The sequence below is a fragment of the Macaca mulatta genome, chromosome 16 (genome assembly GCF_049350105.2).
Source record: "Macaca mulatta isolate MMU2019108-1 chromosome 16, T2T-MMU8v2.0, whole genome shotgun sequence".
NCBI lineage: Eukaryota > Metazoa > Chordata > Mammalia > Primates > Cercopithecidae > Macaca > Macaca mulatta.
The window spans coordinates 877,317-891,013 of record NC_133421.1 but is presented as its reverse complement, the minus strand read 5'-3'; positions in this window follow the sequence as shown (position 1 = coordinate 891,013).

The following is a 13,697-nucleotide window of genomic DNA, read 5'->3' as shown; positions in this document are numbered from 1 at the left end:
GATGATAATAATTCACAGGATGTGTGCTCCCGCCCAGTGATATTGTAATTACTATCCTGGGAGGGAGAGGATGATATTGCACTCTGTACAGCAGGAGGCGTACACCCAGTCTGGGATATTGTTCTTAATATCCATGGAGGGGACAGGCTGATATTACTCGCAATGTGGCACAGGGTGGACATTCACCCTGTTTCATCCTGCTCAATATTCCAAGGCCGAGAGACAGATATTAATCTCAGTATCACAGACACTGGACAACCACTTGTGATACTCTTCCAAATATCCAGATCAGGTTGCCAGGAGTCACCCCCGGACGGCCCCCCTGACTTCTGGGAGCCCCATCGCGAGGGGGTCAGGCACCCCCCGCGATCGGGCTCCCAGCCGCCAACCCAGGCCGGCCCCCCTGGCTTCTGGGAGCCCCCTCGCCGGGGGGTCAGGCACGCCCCCCGATCGGGCTCCCAGCCGCCACCCCCGGCCCGCCCCCCTGGCTTCTGGGAGCCCCCTCGCCGGGGGTGCAGGCACCCCCCGCGATCGGGCTCCCAGCCGCCACCCCCGGCACGCCCCCCTGGCTTCTGGGAGCCCCCTCGCCGGGGGTGCAGGCACGCCCCCCGATCGGGCTCCCAGCCGCCACCCCCGGCCCGCCCCCCTGGCTTCTGGGAGCCCCCTCGCCGGGGGTGCAGGCACCCCCCGCGATCGGGCTCCCAGCCGCCACCCCCGGCCCGCCCCCCTGGCTTCTGGGAGCCCCCTCGCCGGGGGTGCAGGCACCCCCCGCGATCGGGCTCCCAGCCGCCACCCCCGGCCCGCCCCCCTGGCTTCTGGGAGCCCCCTCGCCGGGGGTGCAGGCACCCCCCGCGATCGGGCTCCCAGCCGCCACCCCCGGCCCGCCCCCCTGGCTTCTGGGAGCCCCCTCGCCGGGGGTGCAGGCACCCCCCGCGATCGGGCTCCCAGCCGCCACCCCCGGCCCGCCCCCCTGGCTTCTGGGAGCCCCCTCGCCGGGGGTGCAGGCACCCCCCGCGATCGGGCTCCCAGCCGCCACCCCCGGCCCGCCCCCCTGGCTTCTGGGAGCCCCCTCGCCGGGGGTGCAGGCACCCCCCGCGATCGGGCTCCCAGCCGCCACCCCCGGCCCGCCCCCCTGGCTTCTGGGAGCCCCCTCGCCGGGGGTGCAGGCACCCCCCGCGATCGGGCTCCCAGCCGCCACCCCCGGCCCGCCCCCCTGGCTTCTGGGAGCCCCCTCGCCGGGGGTGCAGGCACCCCCCGCGATCGGGCTCCCAGCCGCCACCCCCGGCCCGCCCCCCTGGCTTCTGGGAGCCCCCTCGCCGGGGGTGCAGGCACCCCCCGCGATCGGGCTCCCAGCCGCCACCCCCGGCCCGCCCCCCTGGCTTCTGGGAGCCCCCTCGCCGGGGGTGCAGGCACCCCCCGCGATCGGGCTCCCAGCCGCCACCCCCGGCCCGCCCCCCTGGCTTCTGGGAGCCCCCTCGCCGGGGGTGCAGGCACCCCCCGCGATCGGGCTCCCAGCCGCCACCCCCGGCCCGCCCCCCTGGCTTCTGGGAGCCCCCTCGCCGGGGGTGCAGGCACCCCCCGCGATCGGGCTCCCAGCCGCCACCCCCGGCCCGCCCCCCTGGCTTCTGGGAGCCCCCTCGCCGGGGGTGCAGGCACCCCCCGCGATCGGGCTCCCAGCCGCCACCCCCGGCCCGCCCCCCTGGCTTCTGGGAGCCCCCTCGCCGGGGGTGCAGGCACCCCCCGCGATCGGGCTCCCAGCCGCCACCCCCGGCCCGCCCCCCTGGCTTCTGGGAGCCCCCTCGCCGGGGGTGCAGGCACCCCCCGCGATCGGGCTCCCAGCCGCCACCCCCGGCCCGCCCCCCTGGCTTCTGGGAGCCCCCTCGCCGGGGGTGCAGGCACCCCCCGCGATCGGGCTCCCAGCCGCCACCCCCGGCCCGCCCCCCTGGCTTCTGGGAGCCCCCTCGCCGGGGGTGCAGGCACCCCCCGCGATCGGGCTCCCAGCCGCCACCCCCGGCCCGCCCCCCTGGCTTCTGGGAGCCCCCTCGCCGGGGGTGCAGGCACCCCCCGCGATCGGGCTCCCAGCCGCCACCCCCGGCCCGCCCCCCTGGCTTCTGGGAGCCCCCTCGCCGGGGGTGCAGGCACCCCCCGCGATCGGGCTCCCAGCCGCCACCCCCGGCCCGCCCCCCTGGCTTCTGGGAGCCCCCTCGCCGGGGGTGCAGGCACCCCCCGCGATCGGGCTCCCAGCCGCCACCCCCGGCCCGCCCCCCTGGCTTCTGGGAGCCCCCTCGCCGGGGGTGCAGGCACCCCCCGCGATCGGGCTCCCAGCCGCCACCCCCGGCCCGCCCCCCTGGCTTCTGGGAGCCCCCTCGCCGGGGGTGCAGGCACCCCCCGCGATCGGGCTCCCAGCCGCCACCCCCGGCCCGCCCCCCTGGCTTCTGGGAGCCCCCTCGCCGGGGGTGCAGGCACCCCCCGCGATCGGGCTCCCAGCCGCCACCCCCGGCCCGCCCCCCTGGCTTCTGGGAGCCCCCTCGCCGGGGGTGCAGGCACCCCCCGCGATCGGGCTCCCAGCCGCCACCCCCGGCCCGCCCCCCTGGCTTCTGGGAGCCCCCTCGCCGGGGGTGCAGGCACCCCCCGCGATCGGGCTCCCAGCCGCCACCCCCGGCCCGCCCCCCTGGCTTCTGGGAGCCCCCTCGCCGGGGGTGCAGGCACCCCCCGCGATCGGGCTCCCAGCCGCCACCCCCGGCCCGCCCCCCTGGCTTCTGGGAGCCCCCTCGCCGGGGGTGCAGGCACCCCCCGCGATCGGGCTCCCAGCCGCCACCCCCGGCCCGCCCCCCTGGCTTCTGGGAGCCCCCTCGCCGGGGGTGCAGGCACCCCCCGCGATCGGGCTCCCAGCCGCCACCCCCGGCCCGCCCCCCTGGCTTCTGGGAGCCCCCTCGCCGGGGGTGCAGGCACCCCCCGCGATCGGGCTCCCAGCCGCCACCCCCGGCCCGCCCCCCTGGCTTCTGGGAGCCCCCTCGCCGGGGGTGCAGGCACCCCCCGCGATCGGGCTCCCAGCCGCCACCCCCGGCCCGCCCCCCTGGCTTCTGGGAGCCCCCTCGCCGGGGGTGCAGGCACCCCCCGCGATCGGGCTCCCAGCCGCCACCCCCGGCCCGCCCCCCTGGCTTCTGGGAGCCCCCTCGCCGGGGGTGCAGGCACCCCCCGCGATCGGGCTCCCAGCCGCCACCCCCGGCCCGCCCCCCTGGCTTCTGGGAGCCCCCTCGCCGGGGGTGCAGGCACCCCCCGCGATCGGGCTCCCAGCCGCCACCCCCGGCCCGCCCCCCTGGCTTCTGGGAGCCCCCTCGCCGGGGGTGCAGGCACCCCCCGCGATCGGGCTCCCAGCCGCCACCCCCGGCCCGCCCCCCTGGCTTCTGGGAGCCTTCTGGACCCCCAGCCTCTTTCTCATATTCTGAGTAATATCATCTCCCCATCGGAAAATTTTCAACCCCTTCTCAGACGATTGTACACCCCCAGTGTGCACACCCTCAGAGGGAGTAACCCCCTCTTTATTAGGAGTCACATCAGCCTCTTCCTCCCTGAATATTCAGAACAGTATCCCACCGTTGTTTCTACTTCCAGTGAAACTGATTGTCATATCCTCCTCTCCCAAGCAGAAGTTGGAAACTCTGTCACGGGGGGTGTACACCCTTGTGATATAGAAATTAACATCGTCCTCTCCCGGGTTTACATCAGGAGCAAGTCTATTAATCATTAATATTAATAATTATATTAATATTAATAATAATTATTGATATTAATGATCACAATAAAGACAGTAAAAATGAATACTGGTTTAAAAGGTTAACCGTTTGTATTCATAATTATTAGTAATATCACTATTAATAATAATATTATGATATTAGCAATTAATGTGACTTAAATCAATACCCAGTGATGCTGGGAATACAATAATGATTAGTATTAGGAACTAATAATATTATTTGATGGCATTAATATTAATAATTAATTGAAAGCAGGCATAATCATGTATTGAAAATCATTATCCATAATTAATAATGGTATCTTATGAATTTTTAGTATCATTGATAATTATTAAAATCGATCATTGATGATTAATAATCATATTATTATTCCTCATTCCACAGGAAGTGTAAACCTACTTGTGATGCTGTTCTTAATAACCAGGGTCGGAAAGCAGGACTTTAGTTTTAATATCGCAGTAGGTGTACACTCAGCACGTGACACTGATCCTAATATGAACGGGGGTAGAGTATCACATGACTCCAATTATAGCAATGGATGGATAGCTACGTGGTAATATTGCTCCTAATATTCCCGGAAGAAGCCTTTGCTATTTGTCCGAATATGGCACTGAGGGGACAGTTTCTCTGAGATATAGTTCCTAGTATACGGAGTTGGAGAGGATGATAATAATTCACAGGATGTGTGCTCCCGCCCAGTGATATTGTAATTACTATCCTGGGAGGGAGAGGATGATATTGCACTCTGTACAGCAGGAGGCGTACACCCAGTCTGGGATATTGTTCTTAATATCCATGGAGGGGACAGGCTGATATTACTCGCAATGTGGCACAGGGTGGACATTCACCCTGTTTCATCCTGCTCAATATTCCAAGGCCGAGAGACAGATATTAATCTCAGTATCACAGACACTGGACAACCACTTGTGATACTCTTCCAAATATCCAGATCAGGTTGCCAGGAGTCACCCCCGGACGGCCCCCCTGACTTCTGGGAGCCCCATCGCGAGGGGGTCAGGCACCCCCCGCGATCGGGCTCCCAGCCGCCAACCCAGGCCGGCCCCCCTGGCTTCTGGGAGCCCCCTCGCCGGTGGTGCAGGCACCCCCCGCGATCGGGCTCCCAGCCGCCACGCCCGGCCCGCCCCCCTGGCTTCTGGGAGCCCCCTCGCCGGGGGTGCAGGCACCCCCCGCGATCGGGCTCCCAGCCGCCACCCCCGGCCCGCCCCCCTGGCTTCTGGGAGCCCCCTCGCCGGGGGTGCAGGCACCCCCCGCGATCGGGCTCCCAGCCGCCACCCCCGGCCCGCCCCCCTGGCTTCTGGGAGCCCCCTCGCCGGGGGTGCAGGCACCCCCCGCGATCGGGCTCCCAGCCGCCACCCCCGGCCCGCCCCCCTGGCTTCTGGGAGCCCCCTCGCCGGGGGTGCAGGCACCCCCCGCGATCGGGCTCCCAGCCGCCACCCCCGGCCCGCCCCCCTGGCTTCTGGGAGCCCCCTCGCCGGGGGTGCAGGCACCCCCCGCGATCGGGCTCCCAGCCGCCACCCCCGGCCCGCCCCCCTGGCTTCTGGGAGCCCCCTCGCCGGGGGTGCAGGCACCCCCCGCGATCGGGCTCCCAGCCGCCACCCCCGGCCCGCCCCCCTGGCTTCTGGGAGCCCCCTCGCCGGGGGTGCAGGCACCCCCCGCGATCGGGCTCCCAGCCGCCACCCCCGGCCCGCCCCCCTGGCTTCTGGGAGCCCCCTCGCCGGGGGTGCAGGCACCCCCCGCGATCGGGCTCCCAGCCGCCACCCCCGGCCCGCCCCCTGGCTTCTGGGAGCCCCCTCGCCGGGGGTGCAGGCACCCCCCGCGATCGGGCTCCCAGCCGCCACCCCCGGCCCGCCCCCCTGGCTTCTGGGAGCCCCCTCGCCGGGGGTGCAGGCACCCCCCGCGATCGGGCTCCCAGCCGCCACCCCCGGCCCGCCCCCCTGGCTTCTGGGAGCCCCCTCGCCGGGGGTGCAGGCACCCCCCGCGATCGGGCTCCCAGCCGCCACCCCCGGCCCGCCCCCCTGGCTTCTGGGAGCCCCCTCGCCGGGGGTGCAGGCACCCCCCGCGATCGGGCTCCCAGCCGCCACCCCCGGCCCGCCCCCCTGGCTTCTGGGAGCCCCCTCGCCGGGGGTGCAGGCACCCCCCGCGATCGGGCTCCCAGCCGCCACCCCCGGCCCGCCCCCCTGGCTTCTGGGAGCCCCCTCGCCGGGGGTGCAGGCACCCCCCGCGATCGGGCTCCCAGCCGCCACCCCCGGCCCGCCCCCCTGGCTTCTGGGAGCCCCCTCGCCGGGGGTGCAGGCACCCCCCGCGATCGGGCTCCCAGCCGCCACCCCCGGCCCGCCCCCCTGGCTTCTGGGAGCCCCCTCGCCGGGGGTGCAGGCACCCCCCGCGATCGGGCTCCCAGCCGCCACCCCCGGCCCGCCCCCCTGGCTTCTGGGAGCCCCCTCGCCGGGGGTGCAGGCACCCCCCGCGATCGGGCTCCCAGCCGCCACCCCCGGCCCGCCCCCCTGGCTTCTGGGAGCCCCCTCGCCGGGGGTGCAGGCACCCCCCGCGATCGGGCTCCCAGCCGCCACCCCCGGCCCGCCCCCCTGGCTTCTGGGAGCCTTCTGGACCCCCAGCCTCTTTCTCATATTCTGAGTAATATCATCTCCCCATCGGAAAATTTTCAACCCCTTCTCAGACGATTGTACACCCCCAGTGTGCACACCCTCAGAGGGAGTAACCCCCTCTTTATTAGGAGTCACATCAGCCTCTTCCTCCCTGAATATTCAGAACAGTATCCCACCGTTGTTTCTACTTCCAGTGAAACTGATTGTCATATCCTCCTCTCCCAAGCAGAAGTTGGAAACTCTGTCACGGGGGGTGTACACCCTTGTGATATAGAAATGAACATCGTCCTCTCCCGGGTTTACATCGGGAGCAAGTCTATTAATCATTAATATTAATAATTATATTAATATTAATAATAATTATTGATATTAATGATCAAAATAAAGACAGTAAAAATGAATACTGGTTTAAAAGGTTAACCGTTTGTATTCATAATTATTAGTAATATCACTATTAATAATAATATTATGATATTAGCAATTAATGTGACTTAAATCAATACCCAGTGATGCTGGGAATACAATAATGATTAGTATTAGGAACTAATAATATTATTTGATGGCATTAATATTAATAATTAATTGAAAGCAGGCATAATCATGTATTGAAAATCATTATCCATAATTAATAATGGTATCTTATGAATTTTTAGTATCATTGATAATTATTAAAATCGATCATTGATGATTAATAATCATATTATTATTCCTCATTCCACAGGAAGTGTAAACCTACTTGTGATGCTGTTCTTAATAACCAGGGTCGGAAAGCAGGACTTTAGTTTTAATATCGCAGTAGGTGTACACTCAGCACGTGACACTGATCCTAATATGAACGGGGGTAGAGTATCACATGACTCCAATTATAGCAATGGATGGATAGCTACGTGGTAATATTGCTCCTAATATTCCCGGAAGAAGCCTTTGCTATTTGTCCGAATATGGCACTGAGGGGACAGTTTCTCTGAGATATAGTTCCTAGTATACGGAGTTGGAGAGGATGATAATAATTCACAGGATGTGTGCTCCCGCCCAGTGATATTGTAATTACTATCCTGGGAGGGAGAGGATGATATTGCACTCTGTACAGCAGGAGGCGTACACCCAGTCTGGGATATTGTTCTTAATATCCATGGAGGGGACAGGCTGATATTACTCGCAATGTGGCACAGGGTGGACATTCACCCTGTTTCATCCTGCTCAATATTCCAAGGCCGAGAGACAGATATTAATCTCAGTATCACAGACACTGGACAACCACTTGTGATACTCTTCCAAATATCCAGATCAGGTTGCCAGGAGTCACCCCCGGACGGCCCCCCTGACTTCTGGGAGCCCCATCGCGAGGGGGTCAGGCACCCCCCGCGATCGGGCTCCCAGCCGCCAACCCAGGCCGGCCCCCCTGGCTTCTGGGAGCCCCCTCGCCGGGGGGTCAGGCACGCCCCCCGATCGGGCTCCCAGCCGCCACCCCCGGCCCGCCCCCCTGGCTTCTGGGAGCCCCCTCGCCGGGGGTGCAGGCACCCCCCGCGATCGGGCTCCCAGCCGCCACCCCCGGCACGCCCCCCTGGCATCTGGGAGCCCCCTCGCCGGGGGGTCAGGCACGCCCCCCGATCGGGCTCCCAGCCGCCACCCCCGGCCCGCCCCCCTGGCTTCTGGGAGCCCCCTCGCCGGGGGTGCAGGCACCCCCCGCGATCGGGCTCCCAGCCGCCACCCCCGGCCCGCCCCCCTGGCTTCTGGGAGCCCCCTCGCCGGGGGTGCAGGCACCCCCCGCGATCGGGCTCCCAGCCGCCACCCCCGGCCCGCCCCCCTGGCTTCTGGGAGCCCCCTCGCCGGGGGTGCAGGCACCCCCCGCGATCGGGCTCCCAGCCGCCACCCCCGGCCCGCCCCCCTGGCTTCTGGGAGCCCCCTCGCCGGGGGTGCAGGCACCCCCCGCGATCGGGCTCCCAGCCGCCACCCCCGGCCCGCCCCCCTGGCTTCTGGGAGCCCCCTCGCCGGGGGTGCAGGCACCCCCCGCGATCGGGCTCCCAGCCGCCACCCCCGGCCCGCCCCCCTGGCTTCTGGGAGCCTTCTGGACCCCCAGCCTCTTTCTCATATTCTGAGTAATATCATCTCCCCATCGGAAAATTTTCAACCCCTTCTCAGACGATTGTACACCCCCAGTGTGCACACCCTCAGAGGGAGTAACCCCCTCTTTATTAGGAGTCACATCAGCCTCTTCCTCCCTGAATATTCAGAACAGTATCCCACCGTTGTTTCTACTTCCAGTGAAACTGATTGTCATATCCTCCTCTCCCAAGCAGAAGTTGGAAACTCTGTCACGGGGGGTGTACACCCTTGTGATATAGAAATGAACATCGTCCTCTCCCGGGTTTACATCAGGAGCAAGTCTATTAATCATTAATATTAATAATTATATTAATATTAATAATAATTATTGATATTAATGATCAAAATAAAGACAGTAAAAATGAATACTGGTTTAAAAGGTTAACCGTTTGTATTCATAATTATTAGTAATATCACTATTAATAATAATATTATGATATTAGCAATTAATGTGACTTAAATCAATACCCAGTGATGCTGGGAATACAATAATGATTAGTATTAGGAACTAATAATATTATTTGATGGCATTAATATTAATAATTAATTGAAAGCAGGCATAATCATGTATTGAAAATCATTATCCATAATTAATAATGGTATCTTATGAATTTTTAGTATCATTGATAATTATTAAAATCGATCATTGATGATTAATAATCATATTATTATTCCTCATTCCACAGGAAGTGTAAACCTACTTGTGATGCTGTTCTTAATAACCAGGGTCGGAAAGCAGGACTTTAGTTTTAATATCGCAGTAGGTGTACACTCAGCACGTGACACTGATCCTAATATGAACGGGGGTAGAGTATCACATGACTCCAATTATAGCAATGGATGGATAGCTACGTGGTAATATTGCTCCTAATATTCCCGGAAGAAGCCTTTGCTATTTGTCCGAATATGGCACTGAGGGGACAGTTTCTCTGAGATATAGTTCCTAGTATACGGAGTTGGAGAGGATGATAATAATTCACAGGATGTGTGCTCCCGCCCAGTGATATTGTAATTACTATCCTGGGAGGGAGAGGATGATATTGCACTCTGTACAGCAGGAGGCGTACACCCAGTCTGGGATATTGTTCTTAATATCCATGGAGGGGACAGGCTGATATTACTCGCAATGTGGCACAGGGTGGACATTCACCCTGTTTCATCCTGCTCAATATTCCAAGGCCGAGAGACAGATATTAATCTCAGTATCACAGACACTGGACAACCACTTGTGATACTCTTCCAAATATCCAGATCAGGTTGCCAGGAGTCACCCCCGGACGGCCCCCCTGACTTCTGGGAGCCCCATCGCGAGGGGGTCAGGCACCCCCCGCGATCGGGCTCCCAGCCGCCAACCCAGGCCGGCCCCCCTGGCTTCTGGGAGCCCCCTCGCCGGGGGGTCAGGCACGCCCCCCGATCGGGCTCCCAGCCGCCACCCCCGGCCCGCCCCCCTGGCTTCTGGGAGCCCCCTCGCCGGGGGTGCAGGCACCCCCCGCGATCGGGCTCCCAGCCGCCACCCCCGGCACGCCCCCCTGGCATCTGGGAGCCCCCTCGCCGGGGGGTCAGGCACGCCCCCCGATCGGGCTCCCAGCCGCCACCCCCGGCCCGCCCCCCTGGCTTCTGGGAGCCCCCTCGCCGGGGGTGCAGGCACCCCCCGCGATCGGGCTCCCAGCCGCCACCCCCGGCCCGCCCCCCTGGCTTCTGGGAGCCCCCTCGCCGGGGGTGCAGGCACCCCCCGCGATCGGGCTCCCAGCCGCCACCCCCGGCCCGCCCCCCTGGCTTCTGGGAGCCCCCTCGCCGGGGGTGCAGGCACCCCCCGCGATCGGGCTCCCAGCCGCCACCCCCGGCCCGCCCCCCTGGCTTCTGGGAGCCCCCTCGCCGGGGGTGCAGGCACCCCCCGCGATCGGGCTCCCAGCCGCCACCCCCGGCCCGCCCCCCTGGCTTCTGGGAGCCCCCTCGCCGGGGGTGCAGGCACCCCCCGCGATCGGGCTCCCAGCCGCCACCCCCGGCCCGCCCCCCTGGCTTCTGGGAGCCTTCTGGACCCCCAGCCTCTTTCTCATATTCTGAGTAATATCATCTCCCCATCGGAAAATTTTCAACCCCTTCTCAGACGATTGTACACCCCCAGTGTGCACACCCTCAGAGGGAGTAACCCCCTCTTTATTAGGAGTCACATCAGCCTCTTCCTCCCTGAATATTCAGAACAGTATCCCACCGTTGTTTCTACTTCCAGTGAAACTGATTGTCATATCCTCCTCTCCCAAGCAGAAGTTGGAAACTCTGTCACGGGGGGTGTACACCCTTGTGATATAGAAATTAACATCGTCCTCTCCCGGGTTTACATCAGGAGCAAGTCTATTAATCATTAATATTAATAATTATATTAATATTAATAATAATTATTGATATTAATGATCACAATAAAGACAGTAAAAATGAATACTGGTTTAAAAGGTTAACCGTTTGTATTCATAATTATTAGTAATATCACTATTAATAATAATATTATGATATTAGCAATTAATGTGACTTAAATCAATACCCAGTGATGCTGGGAATACAATAATGATTAGTATTAGGAACTAATAATATTATTTGATGGCATTAATATTAATAATTAATTGAAAGCAGGCATAATCATGTATTGAAAATCATTATCCATAATTAATAATGGTATCTTATGAATTTTTAGTATCATTGATAATTATTAAAATCGATCATTGATGATTAATAATCATATTATTATTCCTCATTCCACAGGAAGTGTAAACCTACTTGTGATGCTGTTCTTAATAACCAGGGTCGGAAAGCAGGACTTTAGTTTTAATATCGCAGTAGGTGTACACTCAGCACGTGACACTGATCCTAATATGAACGGGGGTAGAGTATCACATGACTCCAATTATAGCAATGGATGGATAGCTACGTGGTAATATTGCTCCTAATATTCCCGGAAGAAGCCTTTGCTATTTGTCCGAATATGGCACTGAGGGGACAGTTTCTCTGAGATATAGTTCCTAGTATACGGAGTTGGAGAGGATGATAATAATTCACAGGATGTGTGCTCCCGCCCAGTGATATTGTAATTACTATCCTGGGAGGGAGAGGATGATATTGCACTCTGTACAGCAGGAGGCGTACACCCAGTCTGGGATATTGTTCTTAATATCCATGGAGGGGACAGGCTGATATTACTCGCAATGTGGCACAGGGTGGACATTCACCCTGTTTCATCCTGCTCAATATTCCAAGGCCGAGAGACAGATATTAATCTCAGTATCACAGACAATGGACAACCACTTGTGATACTCTTCCAAATATCCAGATCAGGTTGCCAGGAGTCACCCCCGGACGGCCCCCCTGACTTCTGGGAGCCCCATCGCGAGGGGGTCAGGCACCCCCCGCGATCGGGCTCCCAGCCGCCAACCCAGGCCGGCCCCCCTGGCTTCTGGGAGCCCCCTCGCCGGGGGGTCAGGCACGCCCCCCGATCGGGCTCCCAGCCGCCACCCCCGGCCCGCCCCCCTGGCTTCTGGGAGCCCCCTCGCCGGGGGTGCAGGCACCCCCCGCGATCGGGCTCCCAGCCGCCACCCCCGGCCCGCCCCCCTGGCATCTGGGAGCCCCCTCGCCGGGGGGTCAGGCACGCCCCCCGATCGGGCTCCCAGCCGCCACCCCCGGCCCGCCCCCCTGGCTTCTGGGAGCCCCCTCGCCGGGGGTGCAGGCACGCCCCCCGATCGGGCTCCCAGCCGCCACCCCCGGCCCGCCCCCCTGGCTTCTGGGAGCCCCCTCGCCGGGGGTGCAGGCACCCCCCGCGATCGGGCTCCCAGCCGCCACCCCCGGCCCGCCCCCCTGGCTTCTGGGAGCCCCCTCGCCGGGGGTGCAGGCACCCCCCGCGATCGGGCTCCCAGCCGCCACCCCCGGCCCGCCCCCCTGGCTTCTGGGAGCCCCCTCGCCGGGGGTGCAGGCACCCCCCGCGATCGGGCTCCCAGCCGCCACCCCCGGCCCGCCCCCCTGGCTTCTGGGAGCCCCCTCGCCGGGGGTGCAGGCACCCCCCGCGATCGGGCTCCCAGCCGCCACCCCCGGCCCGCCCCCCTGGCTTCTGGGAGCCCCCTCGCCGGGGGTGCAGGCACCCCCCGCGATCGGGCTCCCAGCCGCCACCCCCGGCCCGCCCCCCTGGCTTCTGGGAGCCCCCTCGCCGGGGGTGCAGGCACCCCCCGCGATCGGGCTCCCAGCCGCCACCCCCGGCCCGCCCCCCTGGCTTCTGGGAGCCCCCTCGCCGGGGGTGCAGGCACCCCCCGCGATCGGGCTCCCAGCCGCCACCCCCGGCCCGCCCCCCTGGCTTCTGGGAGCCCCCTCGCCGGGGGTGCAGGCACCCCCCGCGATCGGGCTCCCAGCCGCCACCCCCGGCCCGCCCCCCTGGCTTCTGGGAGCCCCCTCGCCGGGGGTGCAGGCACCCCCCGCGATCGGGCTCCCAGCCGCCACCCCCGGCCCGCCCCCCTGGCTTCTGGGAGCCCCCTCGCCGGGGGTGCAGGCACCCCCCGCGATCGGGCTCCCAGCCGCCACCCCCGGCCCGCCCCCCTGGCTTCTGGGAGCCCCCTCGCCGGGGGTGCAGGCACCCCCCGCGATCGGGCTCCCAGCCGCCACCCCCGGCCCGCCCCCCTGGCTTCTGGGAGCCCCCTCGCCGGGGGTGCAGGCACCCCCCGCGATCGGGCTCCCAGCCGCCACCCCCGGCCCGCCCCCCTGGCTTCTGGGAGCCCCCTCGCCGGGGGTGCAGGCACCCCCCGCGATCGGGCTCCCAGCCGCCACCCCCGGCCCGCCCCCCTGGCTTCTGGGAGCCCCCTCGCCGGGGGTGCAGGCACCCCCCGCGATCGGGCTCCCAGCCGCCACCCCCGGCCCGCCCCCCTGGCTTCTGGGAGCCCCCTCGCCGGGGGTGCAGGCACCCCCCGCGATCGGGCTCCCAGCCGCCACCCCCGGCCCGCCCCCCTGGCTTCTGGGAGCCCCCTCGCCGGGGGTGCAGGCACCCCCCGCGATCGGGCTCCCAGCCGCCACCCCCGGCCCGCCCCCCTGGCTTCTGGGAGCCCCCTCGCCGGGGGTGCAGGCACCCCCCGCGATCGGGCTCCCAGCCGCCACCCCCGGCCCGCCCCCCTGGCTTCTGGGAGCCCCCTCGCCGGGGGTGCAGGCACCCCCCGCGATCGGGCTCCCAGCCGCCACCCCC